A 21,692-nucleotide genomic window follows, 5' to 3' on the forward strand; every position below is an offset into this window, starting at 1 on the left:
ACTAATACGCTACACATTTTGATGAAAAACAGGGGGAAAAAAATGGAAGAACAGAAAACCAAAACTTTAAATATAATTTCTGTATTTAAAGTAATAGTTATTTAAATATTTCAACATATAATCTTGCATAATAATTTACAGCTTCCCAATAAGGGACACTCTGGATAGGAACAAAAATAATCTCAGTCATGAAAGATTTCTCCTCCACTGACCGAGGACAGAAAAGGTAAAATGTAGCATCAAAACAGATACTACACTGTGATCTTGTTCCGAAGGCCAAAAAATATTTGTGCTTAATGTTTCTTTAATTGTTTGTTCCTAAATTCATGATTCAGTTTTATCAGTATTAAATTGTATATTGCTTTAAAATTACTTAATTTTACATAGATAATATTTTTTTTTAATTTTTTTTTTTTTTTTTACACAGTGATCACCACTTATCAAGGCCCGGAAGCCACTCAGGGATAAGGGTTATTGCAAGTACATTACGTTAGTGTGGAGATTTGATGAAGTGTTTACTTAAGGGGGCGGTTCATTAGGAATTTGTTAACATTGGACTTGAAGACATCCAAGTTGTAGTCCGGTGGGAAGCAGGCAGACGGAACAGAGTTCCACAGGCGTGCAGTTCTAAGAAAGAAGCTTTGTTCATGGAATCCGCGTTTTGATTTAGGCACACGTATTTATATTTTATATTGAATAAAGTTCAATTTCAGTATTAATCGTACTGTGTTCCTTTTTCTTTTTAAAAATGTTTTATTGCTCTTTTTCAAATGGCCCTCATATAGTACTGACAATCTGACAAATCTTACCTACATTGCCTGCAGATATTTTTCAGTTAACAGACCTTCTTCTTACTCTCGGTGGCCGTGGTTATCTCCCTTATTTGTCATACTGAATCGGTCAATTCTTCCACATAAAAAAAAAACAAAAAACAACAACAACAACAAAAAAAAACATACTATAAAACTCGATAATTGGATAATTTTTTTTCATATTTTTTATATTTTTTACTGGATCATTTTTCAAAATTTTGGGAAATTTATACTGATTTCGACATGACCGATGAATACGTCATAATGTTTTCACCCGAAATGCGTTAAAAGATCACCAAATCTACAAAAAGCACAATGTATATAGCACACGAACAGGGCTACGTTACTTCTGGAAGTGAGACCTTTTTTGAGGCGCGGTAACAATGACGCAATTAGTACACATCTATAGGTAAAGATATGCTGACATCGCAAATGGTAAATATAAATGCGGTCATAGTTTTATTATTGAAAAGAAAATGGGTCATTGCTTAAAAAACAAACAAACAAAAAACAAAGAATAAAACGAAATATTAAAAAGTAACCGGTTCAGTGTAGTCCACTAAAAAAAGAAAGATTATTTGAATATATAAGTGTGTGTGTGTGTGTGTGTGTGTGTGTGTGTGTGTATTACAATAAAAAAAATGCGAGCATAAAAAGTAATATCGCTATAATATAACTTATATGGTTAAGCTTAAACATGGAAAAGTAAAGGACTAGTTGTTAAAACTGGAAAAGAAAAGGGACAAGATATTCTAGTAAAAAATATAATAAATTTACAACTTAAAATATTGCAGCATTAAGAATTGATTATACAATGTTATAAGTTGAATTAAAAAAAAAATTCTTAATGCTGCAATATTTTAAGTTATAAATTTATTATATTTTTTACTAGAATATCTTGTTCTTTTCTTTTCCAGTTTTAACAACTAGTCCTTTACTTTGCCATGTTTAAGCTTAACCACATTACTTTTCATGCTCGCATTTTTCTATTGTAATCCATGATTTTTCCAGGCTTTCAATAAATTCCCTTGTTCTTTGTTTAATTTCAGTCTTATTTTTTGCCCCCATGAACACATATCTAATAACAACGTACGGCACTCGTCTGCTTTCAATAAAATCCCCCAATCATTTCCCTTTCATGCTTTTATTCCCTGTTTTGCTTGTTACTCCTCTTTTCAAATTAGTAGCAAAGGTAGTCGCTGAAGCGACATGGTTGCTATGGAAACCAGTCATAAAAAGCGTCGCTCACCTCCTTACATATTTTTATGATTCTGAACATCAGAAAGTTCATCATAATTTTTGTTTTACTGAACGAAAATTGAAAAAAAAAATGTTTTCACCATATAGCTGAGAAGGTGATTTATAAACTGTAATAATTGTTTGAAATTTAGTCAAAAAATGAGTAAGCAGTGAAGCTTTAAAACAGTTCTAAATGACTCAAACTGCAACTTAACCATATATCCAAACGCTACCATGTTTGAATATATATATATATATATATATATATATATATATATATATATATATATATATATGTATATATATATATTGGTGTTGGGACGATTAATCAGAGTCAGAATCAAGAATTGGAAAAATCGACAAATTTGGGGGTATCGGAATCGAAAAAATTAGTTCCTAGTTTCCGATGCCAAAACGATTCTTTTAATTGTCTTTTTTATTTGATTTTGTTTAAAGTAAAATTTTCCATTGCTGGTAATAATGATAAAATAATAAATGTTCATTGATTTTTAAATACTTATAAAGCTAAAATTCAATAGATCATCCTCCACAAGTGTAATTTTATGTTTACGAAAATATCTGCATATCTAACATGTGTTTTTTTTTATGGAAATCGGGGAAAATAACAACTATATAGTTAAATATTTAGAGATTTGTAAAGAATTGGAATTGGAATCAGTAATTGTATCAGAATCGGGAATTTAGTATGGAATCGTAATTGTAACAGAATCGGGAAAAATATTGGAATCGTCCTATGACTAATATATATATATGTTTACATATATTATTTATTAGAAAGTAAATAGTTATATTTGGTTTCTATAGTACAAGCAACCATCTGTTTCAGTCAATGAGATTTCATCAGGCGAATCTGAATCGGGGACTGAATGACGATCAACAAATGACATTTCTGAATTTTTGAAATGAGGATTGGTTATATGTATTATTATACATCGGACTACTGTTCTCATCTTGAGTGTGATATACCCTCCGAACTTCTTCAGGTGTATCTTGTCGAACTCGGGAATGTTTCTGTTGAACTCGGGAATTTTGACGGAATTTCAAGCGGAACCCTTTGTCTACATCATGGGGGTAGCGTGCTCTTGTTCCATCAGCCATGACTGGATAGAGGTCCTAAGTCACTCGCAAATGTATATTTCGGTCGCCCACACTGAGGATTGAACCTTCAACCTTTAGGAGAATATCACTTATACAATTGATTTTTCCTGTACTCTAACCACTGCGCCACACCTTGCGGACAATTCTAGTACGAATTTTAGGAGCCATAAACCTATTTTAAGAAACATTTGTGAAAATCACACTCAAGATAAGAACAGTAGTCCGATGAATAATAATACATGATCAACGAATGTTTCACACTCCTATATTTTTGTTGGCATCAAAATCAGTGAAATCGACCAATGTTTTTTTTTTTTTGTTTTTTTTTTAATCAAATCGATTGATTGCCTGCTCTAATCATCAGGCAATCCTGAATCAGGGATGGTTCATGGTCGCCAGATGAAGTCTCATTGACTGAAACAGACGGTTGTTTGTAGCGATCAAATGTAACCGTTTACCTTTTACTAAAATAAAATATATATATATATATATATATATATATATATATATATATATATATATATATACTAGCAGTTCAGCCTGACTTTGTTCGGGCCCTACATACTGTTCATAACTTCATGTGCATATGTGTATATATATTAAAAAGTTTGACTTGTGCCCAGTCAACCTACATCTAAAATTTAAAGTGTTTAGACTCAAAATTGGCGGAGGAGTTTGGTAGAGTCTGCAAAGGTCAACTCTTTCAACTTTGACTTCTTGGCAGCCAAATTTTCGCCCAAAAACTGATTAAAAAGCTTGTTGCATGTGCATATACCCTTTATGTAAAATTTCAAATGTTTAGACAAAAAATTGGTTGAATATTTTGCCAGAGACCACAGAGGTCAAATCTTTTAAAATTTGACACCTTGGCAGCCAGATTTTCGGCCAAAATCTGATTAAAAAGCTTGCCCTATGTCTGAATACACTTTATGTAAAATTTCAAATGTTTAGAGCCAAAATTCATCTTGTTCTGTTCGTTTGTTGCTAACGCTCCGCTGTCATTTCAAATGCAGGAACGCTGAGTTTTGTAATTGTATCCTCGATAATTACTGCCTTCCATAGTTGTTGTCTTACCACTTCTTTAAAAAGTGTTTTTAAACCTACTTATTCTTAACATAATGTGAACGATTCGTGCATGCACAATCATGAAACAGCTGACAAACAGATAAAAATCAGATGATCCCCCAAGTTCCGCATGAAAACAGATTTAAAAGTTTTCCACATGTCTGAATACCCTATAAACCAAATTTTAAGTCTGTAGATCAAACACTCATTGAGTATATAGGTTGAGAATTGTCTTATCACACACATTCTCACTTTTATAGATATATAGATAGTTTATCACTTGACCCGATTTGGCGTTGCCTGAAAAAATTCTTAAAAGCTGTCCAACACATACCAGTATGTAAAATTTTGGTGTATATTTGGAATATTGTGATCATCTTGATGCTTGTTTCCCCTGCAGCGTTTAACATTTTCTACAATTAAGGAAAAAGCATTAGGGAAACAAACGTTTATTTACTAAAATCTATATTATATTTATCTTAGTCTGTCCGTCTGTTTGCCTGTCTCTCTGTTTGTATGTCCATTCCACTTTTTCTCAAAAACTACTGGGTCGATTTGCCTGAAATTTTGTATGGACCTTTGTTATGATACGGTGCAACGAACTAAGTATTATGGCATCCGTTTGATGTACAGTTAGAGATTAATAGGGTTTAGTATTTAATGCGAAAGTCAGCACAAATTTAACCATATTCAACCATCAGTTTGACATAAAGCACTCATTCTAAATCAACAGGCTGTAACTTTTGCTTGTTTTTAACGGGATAAAAGTTTAGTTTAATATAATAATAAAAGATGGATTTCTTTGGTCTGCGATGCTTAAGGTGGAAATCAAACTTTTATCGCTAAACGCGCAGTCTGAATGGACTCAACTTAAGAATGTCTATTTTAAGTTGGGAACTGCACGCATGAACGAATCAATGCATTTGTCCGACAAATGATTAGGAATAGTTTTTCCCTCCTTACGAGTACAGTTATTTAGGTATCCGTAATTCTACAGTTTGGCAAAATATAGATTGGATTACTGTAAAAACTGTCTGGGCTCTCCAATGCCAGGTGTTTGCTTTTTAGACAATTTTAAAGATACTGACAGATATTGAGGTACATGTGTTAAACAACTGCAGCTAACAACCTCACACCACCACTACCTTAAGATGTGAAAGGATATGGGCTAGCCAAATCCGGCCCTCAAACGAATTTTGTTTTGCCTTATTCAAAGCAAATTTGTGAGAATTTTGTTTTACCTTATTAAGGGCTCAATCTATATAAATAAAACAGTAGATATATACATGTATGTCTGTCTGTGTGTATGTAAATATTTAACCGATAAACTCTTAAACTACTGGTGATAATACTTTTTTATTTACAAAGGAATAACCACTTATCAAGGCCCAGAGGCCACGCGGGGATAAGGGTTAAAGAGTGTAGTGGTCAAAAGGACAATATCATAGTAATCGTTAGAAGTGTAAATTTGGTAAATTGGATTACTTAAGGGAAACGGTTCATCAAGAACTTGTTTACATTGGACTTGAAGATGACCATATTGTTTTTCAGCTGGAAAGCAGGTAAACGGAAGAGAGTTCCACACGTATGCAGTTCTTAGAAAGAAGCTTTGTTCATGGAATCTACATTTAGGTTTAGACACAGATAAAGAATGGGCGAAATTATTGATAGTGTTTACAGTCAAACGAGTGTTTCTCGTGAATGTTTGGCTAGGGGGACCATAGATTGGAGCTCAGACGAGCACTTGCCATGAAAATAGCGATAAAATAGAGACAGAAATTAGCAAGAAATAGCAATCATACACCAAGGATGGTTTGTAACGAGTAAAATCTTTGTTTGGATGAATGAATAAACGATGAAATATGTCGGCAAATTGAAATGCAAAATATTCATTTCAACTTAACGACATATTTCTACTATTTTTGCATATGTGCAAATTCAATCATAGGTTTAATTTTAATTTTTTCTTATCTGTATGTCAGGTCAGCTCAAATGATAGGGAACGTGGCGGGAAAGCTAATTGACGGAATGCGAGTGGAGCGCTAAAAGTTTTGGTTTCGATTTTAGCTGATGGCACCAAAGTCATTTCTTAAAAAAAAAAACTTTTGAAATCAGAACTATATATTAGGTGCAATATAATATTCAATAGAAAATTACTCATGTGGTTTATCATTTCGTCTCTTTGTGTACAGAGTCTACATTTACTGTTTTTCCATGTTTTATCTATTTTAACTTTAATGTGAAGACTAAAGGACGAAATACTAAAAACAAAATTGCTGGATGAAATTCCGTTATTTTTTTGTAACCGGTGTTTGTTTCGCCTCAAAAGTAAATACATAATTAAAAGATTTGTTGCGATGTTTTATTTTTCTAAACACCAATATTCGGTCTAGGTGGAACCATGGAGAAGCACCTCAATTTTTATCTAGAACGTGCTTGAAAACCAAGCGAAGTAGATATTTTATGAATCCCTATTGTAAAATTGAGTTGATTGACGAGATTAAAATTTTATCATTTTTTTTTTACTTCTGAATTTTCAAACTGAAATTAGGATAAACGCTGTTCACAAGTTCAACCTCTCACCACACAATATTGTTCAATTAATTGAGAACTTATATTTCACAGGAAACGAAAATACTTCGCAGTTTTCTTCCGTTTTTTAAAAGTTCTTGAGTTCAGAAATTTTCTTCTTCTTCTTCTTCTTCTTCTTCTTCTTCTTCGCCTTTTTCTTCTTCTATGCCTTCTTTTTACTTCTTCCTTTTCTACCTCTTTTTTTCTGTCACTTCTTTTTCCTTTGCTTGTTAGTTTTCTTCTTCGTCGTCATTTTCTTCTTTTAATTAATTTGTTCCTTTTTTTTCTCCCTTCCTCTTCTTTCTTTTGTTTCTCCTCTCTTTTATTCCTCTTTTCTCTCACCTGTTTTTTAAATTCTTTCTTTCTTCTTCGTTTTCTTTTCTTCTTTCCCTTCTTTTTCTGCTGGGTTCTGTACTTTCCCGCCCTTTTCCGCTTTCCGATTTCTTTTTTTTTCGCCTTTTTTTCTTGCCCCTTTTATCTCTTACTATTGTTCTTCTTCCATTTATTCATTTTATTTCTCCTTCTTCTTCCCTCGATTTCTTCTTGCTTTTCTTCTCATACTTCTTTTTCTTTTTTATCTTCGCTCTTTTCCTTTCTTTTCCTCCATCTTACTACTACTACTACTGCTTTCTTCTCCTCCCACTCTCCCTCCGCCTCCTCCTCTTCCTCCTCCTCTGCATTGAATTGTAATTGAAAAGTGTTCCCACCCAAACGCCCACGTAACACTTGTATTTGCTGTCCTTTTTGCGACCAATTGTTTCTCTTTTCCTTCTCTGCTTTTTCTTTTTTTCATTTTGTTTCTTTCAAATAGTGTTGACAGATAAAATTAAGAGATAGGATTTCGCATGCCTCTACAAAGCTTAATTAATCCATGGCTAGTCTACCAAACGGCAAAAATTACCCCCCCCCCTCTCTGTCTATCTTAATGGACGTTTATACATAATTACGTTCATCCATTAGTACCTTCAGTTATATTGAAAACCTGGGAACCTCAGCCCGCAGGGTTAAAGATATCAAATTTGACCAGTTCATCAGCCAATGATAACGTAACAATAGTGTGACTCACAATCCATATATGCGTGTATGCGTGTGTAATTGAACACTCGTGTTATTCTTTATTATAAACCTGAATTACACATACGCACATACCCTTACATGTATATAACTACACACGCACACACACATATACATACACGCATATACATACATACATACATACATACATACATACATACATACATACATACATACATACACGCACATAGTTATACACACATATATAATCACATATTTCTACTATTATATAAAGGTCACGTTGTGTGTGCGCGTGTGAGTTCCTTCCTTATAGATTTCGAAACGGCTGACTCTATCCTTTGCAAATTTCACACAAAGGTCATTTATATGCCTGGCAGTGCTCGTAGATATATTTTCTACAAAAATTCATCCGATAAGTATCGAAAATCGAAAAAATCCGATCCTAAAATTGTTTTTTTTTATAGATTAAAAAGAAGAATTTTTACAGGGGAATTTTTATACGCTACATCGGCAAGGGAGATAATAAAATCTTAGCAAATTATTTTTTCTTTAGGAAAAAATAAACAGCATTATTGACATTTGGAAATATAAGTGAGTGGAGGAGCATTCGACTACATATCGAATGATCCCCTGTTCAAGCCCAGGTGTATCTCACCATTTTATTTTATTTTTTTTTTATTAATGAGTTCAATTTACGATAAAAGATGAACGACATTATCATCATTATTTATTTATTTTTTTTTACATTGTTTATTTATTTATTTTTGCAAAATAGTCCACCGGACAAATTATTCCTCGTAATATATAATATTCAACAGAGGATTGATTCTATAATAATACATACGCAATCTGCATAAATTAAAATATCATGTTTAAGCGTATTGTACGACCGGGTGTCGAGCTAGTATATATATATATATATACACGCGCGCACACACACACACACACACTTTTTTCTTATTTTTTGCGAACTTTAAATAAGTCCATTTCCTTTTATTAATTTTTTTTCGTACCAAATCGTTTTTCACTCCATAGAAAAAAAGCGTGTAAGACGTATTTCATAAAAAATATGAATAAAATATTATGAGTGTGAATTAAATACATTTTCTGATGAGAGAGAGAGAGAGAGAGGGTGTGAGAGAGAGAGGGTGAGAGAGAGAGAGAGATGGGGGGGATTACATACTAGACGTCATCAGCACAAACTAACACGAGGATATTTCACGCTACAAGTAAACACTACTCAATAATTCAAAATGCACCATCATGTAACATCGTATTCGAAGACCAAATAAGATCCTCTTGACACGGTTATACATTGACTCATACGATCTTCAAGTGATGCTACCTCTAGTAACAGCACGTAGCTGGATACTCCACCAGCTTATATGGATTCTCATTCTGTAATCCGGCAAGACCAATAGAACACAAGAAAGACATGTACTATAACGTAGTCAGTTGGAGGAAAATTAACATTATTCGAGACCTTACTGACTCAAATTTTAATAAAGCAATAATTATTCTATCATACCTACAGACACGAGTGTTTCATGCTTTCGTAATCATCGGTTTAGGATGACAATACCTGCCGATCGGGAGATTATATATATATATATATATATATATATATATATATATATATATATATATATATATATATAAAGGAACAAACTGTATTATGTGTTCATCAACGTTTCGTCTTTATTTCGAGACTTCCTCTGGGCGAAATAAAGACGAAACGTTGATGTGAAAACATAATACTGTTTGTTCCTTTTTATTTCTCTATTTTGTCGGAATACTATTTCCATTATTTTCATCATATATATATATATATATATATATATATATATATATATATATATATATATATATATATATATATATATATATATGCGCGCGCGTGTGTGTGCGTGTGCGTGTGTGTGTTTGCGTCCCGTACAATGAAACGGAAACTGGCGTAATGAAAAATTAAGAAATCTATCTCTCATATTAATAAAAAGAAATCGTTAATTAATTCTAAGTAGTATCAGTTAATAGATAACTTTTTAAACAAATAAGTATACCTAATTTAAACAATTATTCATTCATTGTAATAATTAGGCTATTATAGATATTATAGATTTAACCATTGTTAACGTAATCTTAAGCAATAAATATTAAATATTTCTAAATAATAGATTTAAAAGAAAGTATTATACAAAGATATTTTTAGTGTTGATTAAAACAATATGGACACGTTACATGAATACGTTAATAAGGTGTTAAAGTTCTTATTCTTCTGATAAGTTAGGGCGGAAAATATTCAAATATTAAGATAATAATCATATGATTGTTTCTGCACTACGACACAGGTGCTATCAAGAATTGAAATTTTAACACGCTGAAAATGATAAGCGGTAAGAAGAAGACCATCTTGGAATTTGGAATATAAACTTTTTGGAATTTATTTGTGTATATATATATATATATATATATATATATATATATATATATATATATATATATATATATATATATATATATATATATATATATATACGTTTTATTTTTTATTACCGTATTTTTCTGTTAATTTACATTATTGTTTCGGCTACACGATCGTTTTTTTGCCGTCATGTAGCTTCCTCAGACTTTTACAGAAATGTTCGTTTATGGTGGAATGAAAAAGTGAATGTATGTATACGCATATATATATGTAGGTATGTATATATGTATATATATATATATATATATATATATATTTAAATAAGGGAGTAGTCACCAACAATGTGTATTTTTTAACATTATTTTATTATTCCGTGTCTTGGTTTTTCATTGAGAATTATGTTTGGATCATTGTAATAATGTTTTTAAGTCATTGAAATCGTTTACGCGCGTTTCAGACGGTCTGTGATACGTCCTCGTCGGAAATTATTTTCAAAAAAGTATTTAATGAAACTAAAGTAAGTCATAGATCTTACTTGTTAACAAAAAGTGAAGCAGAGGGAATACGGTGAAGAGAATATATATATATATATATATATATATATATATATATATATATATATATATATATATATATACGGTGAAGAGAATATATATATATATATATGTATGTATGTATTTATATGTAAATATGCATATATGTATATATGTATGCATATATATGTATATATATGTATTTATATATATGTATCTATGTGCATGTATATGTACATATGTATACATGCATATATATGTATATATATGTATATATGTGTGTGTGTGTGTGTGTGTGTGTGTGTGTGTGTGTGTATGCGTATATGTATATATAAAATAATGACAGTATAGCTCCATTCCAAGTTCCAAATATTTATTTTTCCAACCAAATTCTTTCAGCATTTCAAAATTTCGGCACATTTTCTACAGATCAGTTTCGTTATACAAAAAAAATCGTATTATTATATTTATATGGAATCTTTTCATGCGCATATTCTTCAGGAAAAAAAAAATGAAAATATTATGTATATATGTATATACATATATATATATATATATATATATATATATATATATATATATATATATATATATATATATATATATATAATAAATTGAAGCTAGCGAAGAATATGTCTTTAACAAAGCAAAATCTATCTAGATTAGAATCAACAGTTAAGAGAAACAAATTAAAGATGAAGAATAAAACTTGTATATAACTTTATTATCTGATCAGATCGACTCCTTGTCTATTTTATGATACAATAAAGTTATATGTAACTTTATTCTTCATGTTTAGTAGTAGTAATAATAATAATAATAATAATAATTATATATATATATATATATATATATATATATATATATATATATATATATATATATATATATATAGTAAGTTATAACATATATTTGGCAATTAAGCTACATAGAATATTCCACGTTCCATCCACGCTAGGATTCATCAGGCTTATGCATAAGCCTGATGAATCCTAGCGTGAATGAAACGCGGAATATTCTGTGTAGCCTTATTGCCATATATATTTTATAATTTACTACCTAGCTCTACCTACGTATTTAGCACTGTTGAAGTAAATACTTAAAGTTTACGCATAAATTTATACTTTTGTATATTAATTTATGCGATTAAATGAAGTAGTCACACACACACACACACACACACACACACACACACACACACACACTCACACACTCACACACATATATGTTTAAAGGTTATGAGGGCTTTTTTGAAGCATGAAAACGATGTTACTTTTTGTATTTAATATTTATATTGTTATTTGTTTTTATATTTCAAGCGGACATCCGCTCTTGGTTACAAAAAAAGTATCGAAATGAAAAAGAAAACCGTGGAAAAATCTGGAAATTTTCTAGTATGGACAATGTTCATTCCGAGCAGTCATGTTCGAAAAAGTTCAGGTGGATTATTTTAGCCATTTGTGGAAGAAGATTTTATATTTTTTTTATTGTTATGCTTGTCATGCTTCCAAAAACCCTCATAACCTTTAAATCACTATCCTAGAAGCATATGTGGAATTTTAACATTATATATATATATATATATATATATATATATATATATATATATATATATATATATATATATATATCACATATATATCACAGTAGAAACCCGGAATACGGTGGCCCCAGGATACAGTGTCCCCTCGATACGTTTTTTTCAGGTTACGATGTGGAATACGATGTTTTTCCGGCCCATGGCGGTTGCAGACATTTTACGGCTTTGTCCTTTTCTGTTTTTTTTTTTTTTGAAAGACTTTATTTCCTTGTACCTTTTAGTCGTTGTTTGAACTCCCTTCCTTGAACATTCCATCCTTCACAAGATAAAGCAACGATTGGTGCTCTTTTAATCTCTGGAAACTGCTTCTTTTGAAGGCATTTTCAATTAAATATACTATTATAGCACTGGAAGGAATCAAATATTACCTGAAAAAAATAAGAAACAACTTTTATTATGACATTGAATCATTTTTAATATTGGAAGGAATTTAGTATGGAACTCAGCTAAAACTCTTGAAAGACGCTTTAAAGCAAATAAACACTACAATTCACTGTTAAATATTTTGCATTTGCTTTCAACTGTTCATTGTACAATTCTTATATATATATATATATATATATATATATATATATATATATATATATATATATATATATATAAGAATTGTACATATACATATATATATATATAAGAATTGTACATATATAAGAATTGTATATATATATATATATATATATATATATATGATTGTTGAGCTGGATTAAATCCGACGATATGAAATAAAATGGAGGTGGAAGGACCTGGATACTCAACGTTTCGCCCGATTTATGCGGGCTTCTTCAAGACCATCCCTCTTGAAGAAGCCCGCATAAATCGGGCGAAACGTTGAGTATCCAGGTCCTTTCACCTCCATTTTATTTCATATATATATATACAATTCTTAATAAGCCTGACGAATCCTATAGTTGGATGAAACGCAGAATATTCAGTGTAGCTTAATCGCCATATATATTTTATAAATTACTATATATGTATATATATATATATATATATATATATATATATATATATATATATATATATATATATAAACACCGCTTATCAATTTCCTAATTCAAAATCAGAAGCCGTCATTAAGCGGGCTGTTGTTTTTTTGCTAGTAAAATTGGTAGTTCAACGGAATGATTCCATCTTGGTCGAGACAACATCCCGGTCGAAATGCTGAAGGTCGAAAGCACGACGAACGCAATCGTATGATCAATAGTTGTAATGGAACTCCGATTCCACACGATCGGATCGATAGTATCCTGTTATTCTTATACGAATGGAAGGACAATAAATCAATACGTTATATATTATCGTGGCTTCTGTCTGTCTGTCTGTCTGTCTCTCTCTCTCTCTCTCTCTCTCTCTCTCTCACACACACACACACACACACACACACACACACACACACACACACACACACACACACACACACACACACTCTCTCTCTCTCTCTCTCTTTTTGATTACCGAAAGGATGAAACTCTAGTGTATGTATCAGAAATACTTACAGTAATAATTATGTCAGCCCCTTTAAGAACTCAGTTCTTATTGGTGAGCACTCTCGCTGTTAACATTAGACGTGTGATTTGTTCCTTGCTGATGGAGTCAGAGATGGCTTCGTGGCCGGGTTCGAATCTCCCGACCGGCTGTAATCGCGAGCACGCATACGCACACGCACGCGCGCGCGCACACACACACACACACACACACGCACACACACACACACACACACACACACACATATAATTATGGCGCCTTTTACATTAAACGTGTTTTTTCTCTTCTAATTTTATGTTTATTTTCTTATTGAAACCTTATTATTCTATTATTGTAAATATTTAATAATTTATTAGTACCTTTGACGTACGTACGTGTATCATGGTTTATTTTTTCAAGATCAAAGTGTAGTATCTGTTGTTCAGATGCTGCACTTCCATTTCTTGTTCTCTTTCAGTGGAGGAAGAGCCCTTCACGATTGAGACAATTTTTTTTATTTTTGTACCTTTTCTCCACGTTAAAAAACGACCCTGGTGTCTAACTCTGTCCCGTGGGGAGGCATTGTAAATAGGTACAATAATATCACGGGGTATCCATTCACGCTGAACGCCCGTAGAATGCCCAGCAGCAATATATAACATATGAAAAATGCCGCTGTGGAACTTTCACAAGCCCCACTATATAACTATATTACCAACAACATATATGTCTATAAGTATATCTATATATATAACTATATATATAACTATATATATATATATATATATATATATATATATATATATATATATATATATATATATAACTATGTATACATTTAAAGGAGATTAGAACAATAGTCTAAAGAGCAGAATGTATTTTAATGTAATAGTAAAATTACTAATTTAATTAAAATACAGGAAAAGAAAAAGTTTCATAAGTTGAAAAGCTACAATTGACATCCATATGAATGCTTTGTCGTTGATTATTGATTTCAAAAGGCGAAGAATCAAAAGATACATCTACCTTACTTTTAATGCTAGGTTTATTTATGGTGTCTTTTACATATAGTAAAAACCCTTCCCAATACTTTTGCTGATGAGGAAACTTTGTTTTTTTTAAATACTATATGTAAAAATTATTGTCCGTGGCTTAATGTCTACCACAATAAAAACATTGTTTTCCGAAACGATCGTACAAATTATTGACTTTGCTGTTGTTCCTTCTTGTGAAACGGATGTTTAATTTAATTCTAATTTGAATTTTAAATTATCAATCACATTACTGAATAACTATATATATATATATATATATATATATATATATATATATATATATATATATATATATATATATATATATAACATTTCTCTCTCTCTCTCTCCCTCTCCCTCTCTCCCCCCTCTCTCTCTCTCTCTATATATATATATATAACATTTCTCTCTGTCTCTCTCTGTCTCTCTCTGTCTCTCTCTCTCTCTCTCTCTCTCTCTCTATATATATATATATATATATATATATATATATGACTACTTCATTTAATCACATAAATTAATATACGAAAGTATAATTTTATGCGTAAATTTTCAGTATTTACTTCAACAGTGCGCAATACATAGGTAGAGCAAGGTAGTAAATTATAAAATATATATGGCAATTAAGCTACATAGAATATTCCGCGTTTCATTCTCGTGAGAATTCGTCAAGCTCATGCCCTGTCGTAAAATACGCATGAATATTTTATTTTATTCAATGCAGAATTCTCATCTGTTATATACAGAGGAGCTGCCTGTGTGTGTGTGTGTGTGTGTGTGTGTGTGTGTGTGTGTGTGTGTGTGTGTGTGTGTGTGTGTGTGTGTGTGTGTGTGTGTGTGTGTGTTCGTATGTCTGCGAAAAACTTTTGTCATCCGCATCTGATCAGGTCGAAACAAGTACAATCTGAAAGAGCAATGCCTCGGATCGCGTAATTAACTAAAACTATGCTTTAAAAGCTTATTGTGCAGCGTCATGCGCCATAAGCATTCGTAGCCGTGTGGGCAAATACGTTTATCCCTAATTGTTTGCCGCTTTCCCATCTTTCGCGTTTCATCGTCGAACCTTGCCGCCGCGGCTCATTTGTTTTTTTTTCGGTCGCACAGACACTCTTTGTTAATTTGATTGAAAGAAAAGTTATTTTGTTTAATTAATTTATTTATTTTATGATTGTTTTTTTTAATTTTTTTTTTATTATTATTATTATTATTATTATTATTATTATTAGCACACGGACAAAAAATGTGCTCAATATTCAGAGAATAGCTTCTTCTCTTCATCTGGTTGTCACGTACTTATTCTTTTTGGAGGGCGGTTACATTTTCGTGTTTTTATCCGTTTTTAAGTATCTTTTATTTTTGAAATTGTTATGGGGGTATCGGCGTTGCCCACGATGGAGTTGACACATAATAATGAAAAACTTCCCAATACCTATAGTATAGCAGGTGTGCCCAAACGGAACTTCATGCGGACCCGGGCAACGCCGGGTAATGCTAGACAACCATGCTAGTCACGTACTCATCAGATGTTTACTTAAAAAAAAACTTATAAAAAGACCATTTTGGACAACTTACATTTTTTAATCAGTTCATATGCGTGTCACGTGAGTAGAGTGGTAACATCATCAGCTTTGAATGCTACAGTTTTGCTTTCGGTTTCAATTCTAGCTGATGGCACCCAAATACAATTTTTTTTTTTTTTTTTTTTTACTTTTGAAATCACGACTCTATAATAATCTAAATAAAAATCTGGACAAATGAAAATATCATATTTAAGCGTATTTTACGATCGGACAAAAGCAACGTCGGACAACCATGCTAGTTTATAAGACACGCACTCATCAGTTGTTTCCTTAAAAAAAAAAAAAAAAAAAAACTTATAAAAAGACTATTTTGGGCAACTTACATAGTTCATGTAACCGACACACTGTGTTCCTTCTCAGTAACGAAGATTATGGTATTTCGTATTTTTTGTGCTATTATTATTGTTGCATATTTATTTTACTTTTAATTTAAAGTTTTTCATCCGTTTGTTCTTTATGTATTCTACCATTTTTCGACTTCTATTGTTAAGTTATATTAATTATTGTACTAATAATTTATTTCCCAGTTAAAGTGTTCTTAGTGATTGGCCTTAGATACGAAACTTCATATATGAGAAAGATTTTTAATCCATTACGATTGGTATATATAAACGGACTACGTTTCAAGTAAATGATTAACATGTCCCCACACACACGCGCGCATATATATGTATATTTATATATACACGTATACATATATATATATATATATATATATATATATATATATATATATATATATATATATATATATATATATATATTATTAACTGTTTGATCATATTATAAGCTCTATTTCCTATTTGGTTTTATCGAGCTTTTATATCTGGCTGAGATAATTTTATAAATATTAATTCTTTAATATTTATAATTTACTTTAATTTTACCATCTTGGATCATTTTGGTAAATTCAATTGTAATTTTCATTTTATATATATATATATATATATATATATATATATATATATATATATATATATATACACACACACACATTTTGACATTTAAGAATAAATGTTTAAATTACAACTGTCTTTCTCGCGGTTAACATTAGCCGTGGGATTTATTTCCTTGCTAATGGAATCTGAGATGGCTTCGTGTCCGGGTTCGAATCTTCCGACCGGCTGTAATCGTGGCTTCCTGCACTGATGATTCTGCAAGTATGAAACACTAGTGTTTGTAGGCATTTTAAAATAATTATAGTAATAATGATATATATATATATGTGTGTGTGTGTGTGTGTGTGTGTGTGTGCGTGCGTGCGTGTGCGTGTGTGTGTATTATGTACAAATAATTTTGATAATGTGTTCCACCTGAAGCTCGTCACACGTAAAAAGAAAGATTTTTTTTCAATTGTGGTAGCTAAACAAGTTCTTACTTTTGTTATATCGCATATCCCTCCATATCTTCATGAATAAACCGGAAACCAGCAATGGCGACGCTAGGACAAATCTGTTCGTCGGTACAACGCAAATGAACACAATAAATACACATGACAACTTCAAATCCCATTTCTTTAGATACACATTAGAATAACTCGCACCTTCTTCAACAAAGAAAACCGCCAGAGAAAGCCGCACAGCAAAAGAAAAAAAAAATACAAAACACAAACATCACAGTAAATGCAACTCCTAAGCATATAAACACCAATATATAATTCACAAAACATTGAAACCTCACAACACCGACTAGATTATATTCACAATTTTATTAGCTTCAAATCGATATAACTCATGCATACATACACTAAACAGACGGTTCACTACAACACATTATAGCACGAAAAGCAAACACAATCAAAAAGCAAACTCAAGCCAACGATTAAAAATAACCTTCTTTGCTTCTTACTACGTCCGCATCATGACTATAAAAATATCAGACGCGGAGCCAACTACGCACAGCCAGCATCGCCCACCGCTACCATCTCACCCGCGATCTTGATACAAACCTCTTTCCTTCTTCGGCTGATACCAAATCATCACCTCTCACCAACCCTGCGCTAAGGATCGCCGCACACGCTAAACCACATTTCTGCCATCACCGCCCCGCACCCAACCAAACCCAAAGAAACTTTGATCGTTGACGAGTTTATCTCAACGCTCGGCCAGCCATCCTAATGACGACGCCTTAAATCTCTGATTTGGTGACAAATAATATATATATATATATATATATATATATATATATATATATATATATATATATATATATATATATATGTGTATATATATATATTATTTGTCACCAAATCAGAGATTATATATATATATATATATATATATATATATATATATATATATATATATATATATATATATATATATATATGACCTTACTCGGTCGTCTGGATTTTTCTTGCAATTATACGCTTGTTTATTTCACTCTGAATGTCTTACAAGCACGAAACATAAGCTGGAGAATAAAATTAGATTAGATTTGGTTGATATATTTTACTATATTGGTGTCACATTTTCCATTGAATGGTTGACCTTTATAATTGGGTAATTTTCTTTTAGTTTCATTTTACTTCAGTTGAAGTTCTTAAAAATCAAGGAGCGCCTTCATAGGGACTAAAACTTCATCTCCGTATGAAATGCATAGATATTCAAATATTCGATTACACTTCTCTTTTATATCTCAAACGTTGAGTTAGTAAAGAAGTTTGTAATATTGACTTTCCTCTCACTTAAGGTTGTAGATTCCGTGCTAGAAGCGTTGATTAAAGTTTAAAATGAATACGTTATTACATGCGTTTGAAAGCGAAATCATGACGCAATTATATGTGGATAAGCAATATTTATTGTTTAAAATTAATATATTCTGAATAATACATTTTCTTTCTTTTTTCTTTCTTTTTCTTCTTTCTTGCGATGGTGTTAAGCTTCTAACACAGAATCTACAACCTTAACTGAAAATCGTGCAGCCTACGCCATTCCGACATTTCAAACAGCTAAGAACAACAGCGCGGACTTTCGTTTAATAACTTTCTTATCAAACTAAACACCATGGCAAGAAAGAAGAGAAAGAAAAAAAAGAAAGAAAAAAGAAAGAAAATGTACAAAATTCTGAAGATGAAGTATTATTTCGAAATAAATTCATTTTAAACAATAAATATTGTTTATCCACATATAATTGCGTCATGATTTCGCTTTCAAACGCATGTAATACGTATTCATTTTCTTCTCACTTATTGACAAGTTAACTACGTTCATGGCATATTCTTCTTTTGGTCTCTTGGTCTTACTAGATTCCAGGACAAGAGTTCATCTAGTCTGGTGGAGTATCCAACTTAGTGTTACTATAAACAACACCATTTAGAGAAGATGCAACGATCCTCGTATTAGCCAGTGTAGGGTAACAATATCGAGGATAATTTATTTTGACTTTTAATATTTAGTCAGGGTTTAATTGTAGGGGAAAGTGTCATCATGACAGAGTTTCCTGACAAACCGAAGTACAGAGATCTTAAACACCTGAAGACAGCATCTAGCAGGCATTTAAATGTGGCATAGGTGTTTCGTTCTCTCTCTTTTTCTCCCTCTCTTTCTTTCTCTTTCTCTCTCTCTCTCTCTCATTCTCAATCTTTTCTTGTCAATCTTTCTTTCTTTCTCTCTCATTCTTTCTCTTTCTTTTTTCTATCTCTCTCTCTCTTTCTTTCTCTCTTTTTCTTTTTCTCTCCCTTTTCCTTTCTTTCTTTCTTTTGTTTTCTCTCTCTCTCTCTCTCTCTCTCTCTCTCTCTCTCTCTCTCTCTCTCTCTCTCTCTCTCTCTCTTTCTCCCTCACGGTTCTGTGACTGTGTCCCCCATCTTCTTATGGAAAAAATGGATCGGGGATTATATATGCGTACGTACGTGTTTCAGCTTGCGGTAATGTGTGATTTGGGTTTTATAGTTATGCAGTTCCAGTCGATTGTTAAAAAAAAAAAAAAAAAAAAAAGAAGCTCACCTACCCTGTTAGAAATCATACTTGCATTTTTTAGAGAGAGAGAGAGAGAGAGAGAGAGAGAGAGAGAGAGAGAGAGAGAGAGAGAGAGAGAGATAGGGGGGTTAGATAGATTGCAGAAATATTTGATTTCATCAGATTATAAATTTTGTATCATTTAACCAAACCATTTCGACCCAATTGGGATGTTTCATTATAGAGACGATGGTTTGATCGAATTCTTAAACTTTTGAAATTATTATTATTATTGTTGTTGTTGTCGTTGTTGTTGTTGTTGTTGTTCTTCTTCTTCTTCTTCTTCTTCACAAGAAACCTTCACACATAATTATTGCTTACAAACAAATGGTACACACTGGCGTCTGAGTGACAACAAGTCTCCCCCATGTTTCCAACACCCAGCACCTTTTCGATAAGCGTCGCAAGTCTGTTTACATTTACTGCAACGACCGTTCACCGCTTATTTCTCATTTGAAAAGACCGTTGATTTTCTTTCGCATTAAGTTTCAGTATACTATGCACTCTTCTAGTCGAGGTCTGATAGTGCTCTCCCTCCTCGATCTTTCCATCCTCCTTTTTATAGTCACTTTTTTTTTTTAATTTTCTTTCTCCTGAAGATTGTAACATTGGATATGGGCCAGCCAAACCAGCTGCCAACATTGCCCTTCTTTTTATTGAAACCAACTGAGAGCTCTTTTTAGTATCCTCGTTGTTCCCTTAAGTGCAATTGTCTGGATCTCTTTTGCACTTGGTTCACCAGGAATATTAGTTAGGTAGGACTTCATGTTTTTCTTCATAAGCCCTGTGGCATCTATGATAACTGGTATGATTGATATCTTCCTAAAATTCCAGTTTCTTTTCATATTATACATGAGACCTTGATATTTGGTCTGTTTCTCTCTTTCAGCTCTGTTCAGACCTCCATCATTAGGGACACTCACTTCAACCAAGGTTGCCACTCTCTCTTACTTATTCTATATAACTATGTCAGGCTTGGCAGCAGCATTTTCAAGGTAGGTCGTAATGTATGGTATATAAGTCATTTCCAACTGTTCTTTTAGGTTGATGTTCCTAGGACTTGCTGCTACACTGGATGTTTGCTTTTTTTTTACCGATGGTCTAGTGGAGGTACTTACGTACTCCATCACGTCTCGTTGTGTAGTAGCCGTTCCTCAAAATAACCTTGCAACTTGCTGTATGCAACTAGCTAAGACTGATGACACCACATGTGTGTGATTGTGTGTGTGTGTGTGTGTGTGTGTGTGTGTGTGTGTGTG

The sequence above is a fragment of the Euprymna scolopes genome, chromosome 31, assembly GCF_053919585.1.
Source record: "Euprymna scolopes isolate OS-2025 chromosome 31, ASM5391958v1, whole genome shotgun sequence".
NCBI lineage: Eukaryota > Metazoa > Mollusca > Cephalopoda > Sepiida > Sepiolidae > Euprymna > Euprymna scolopes.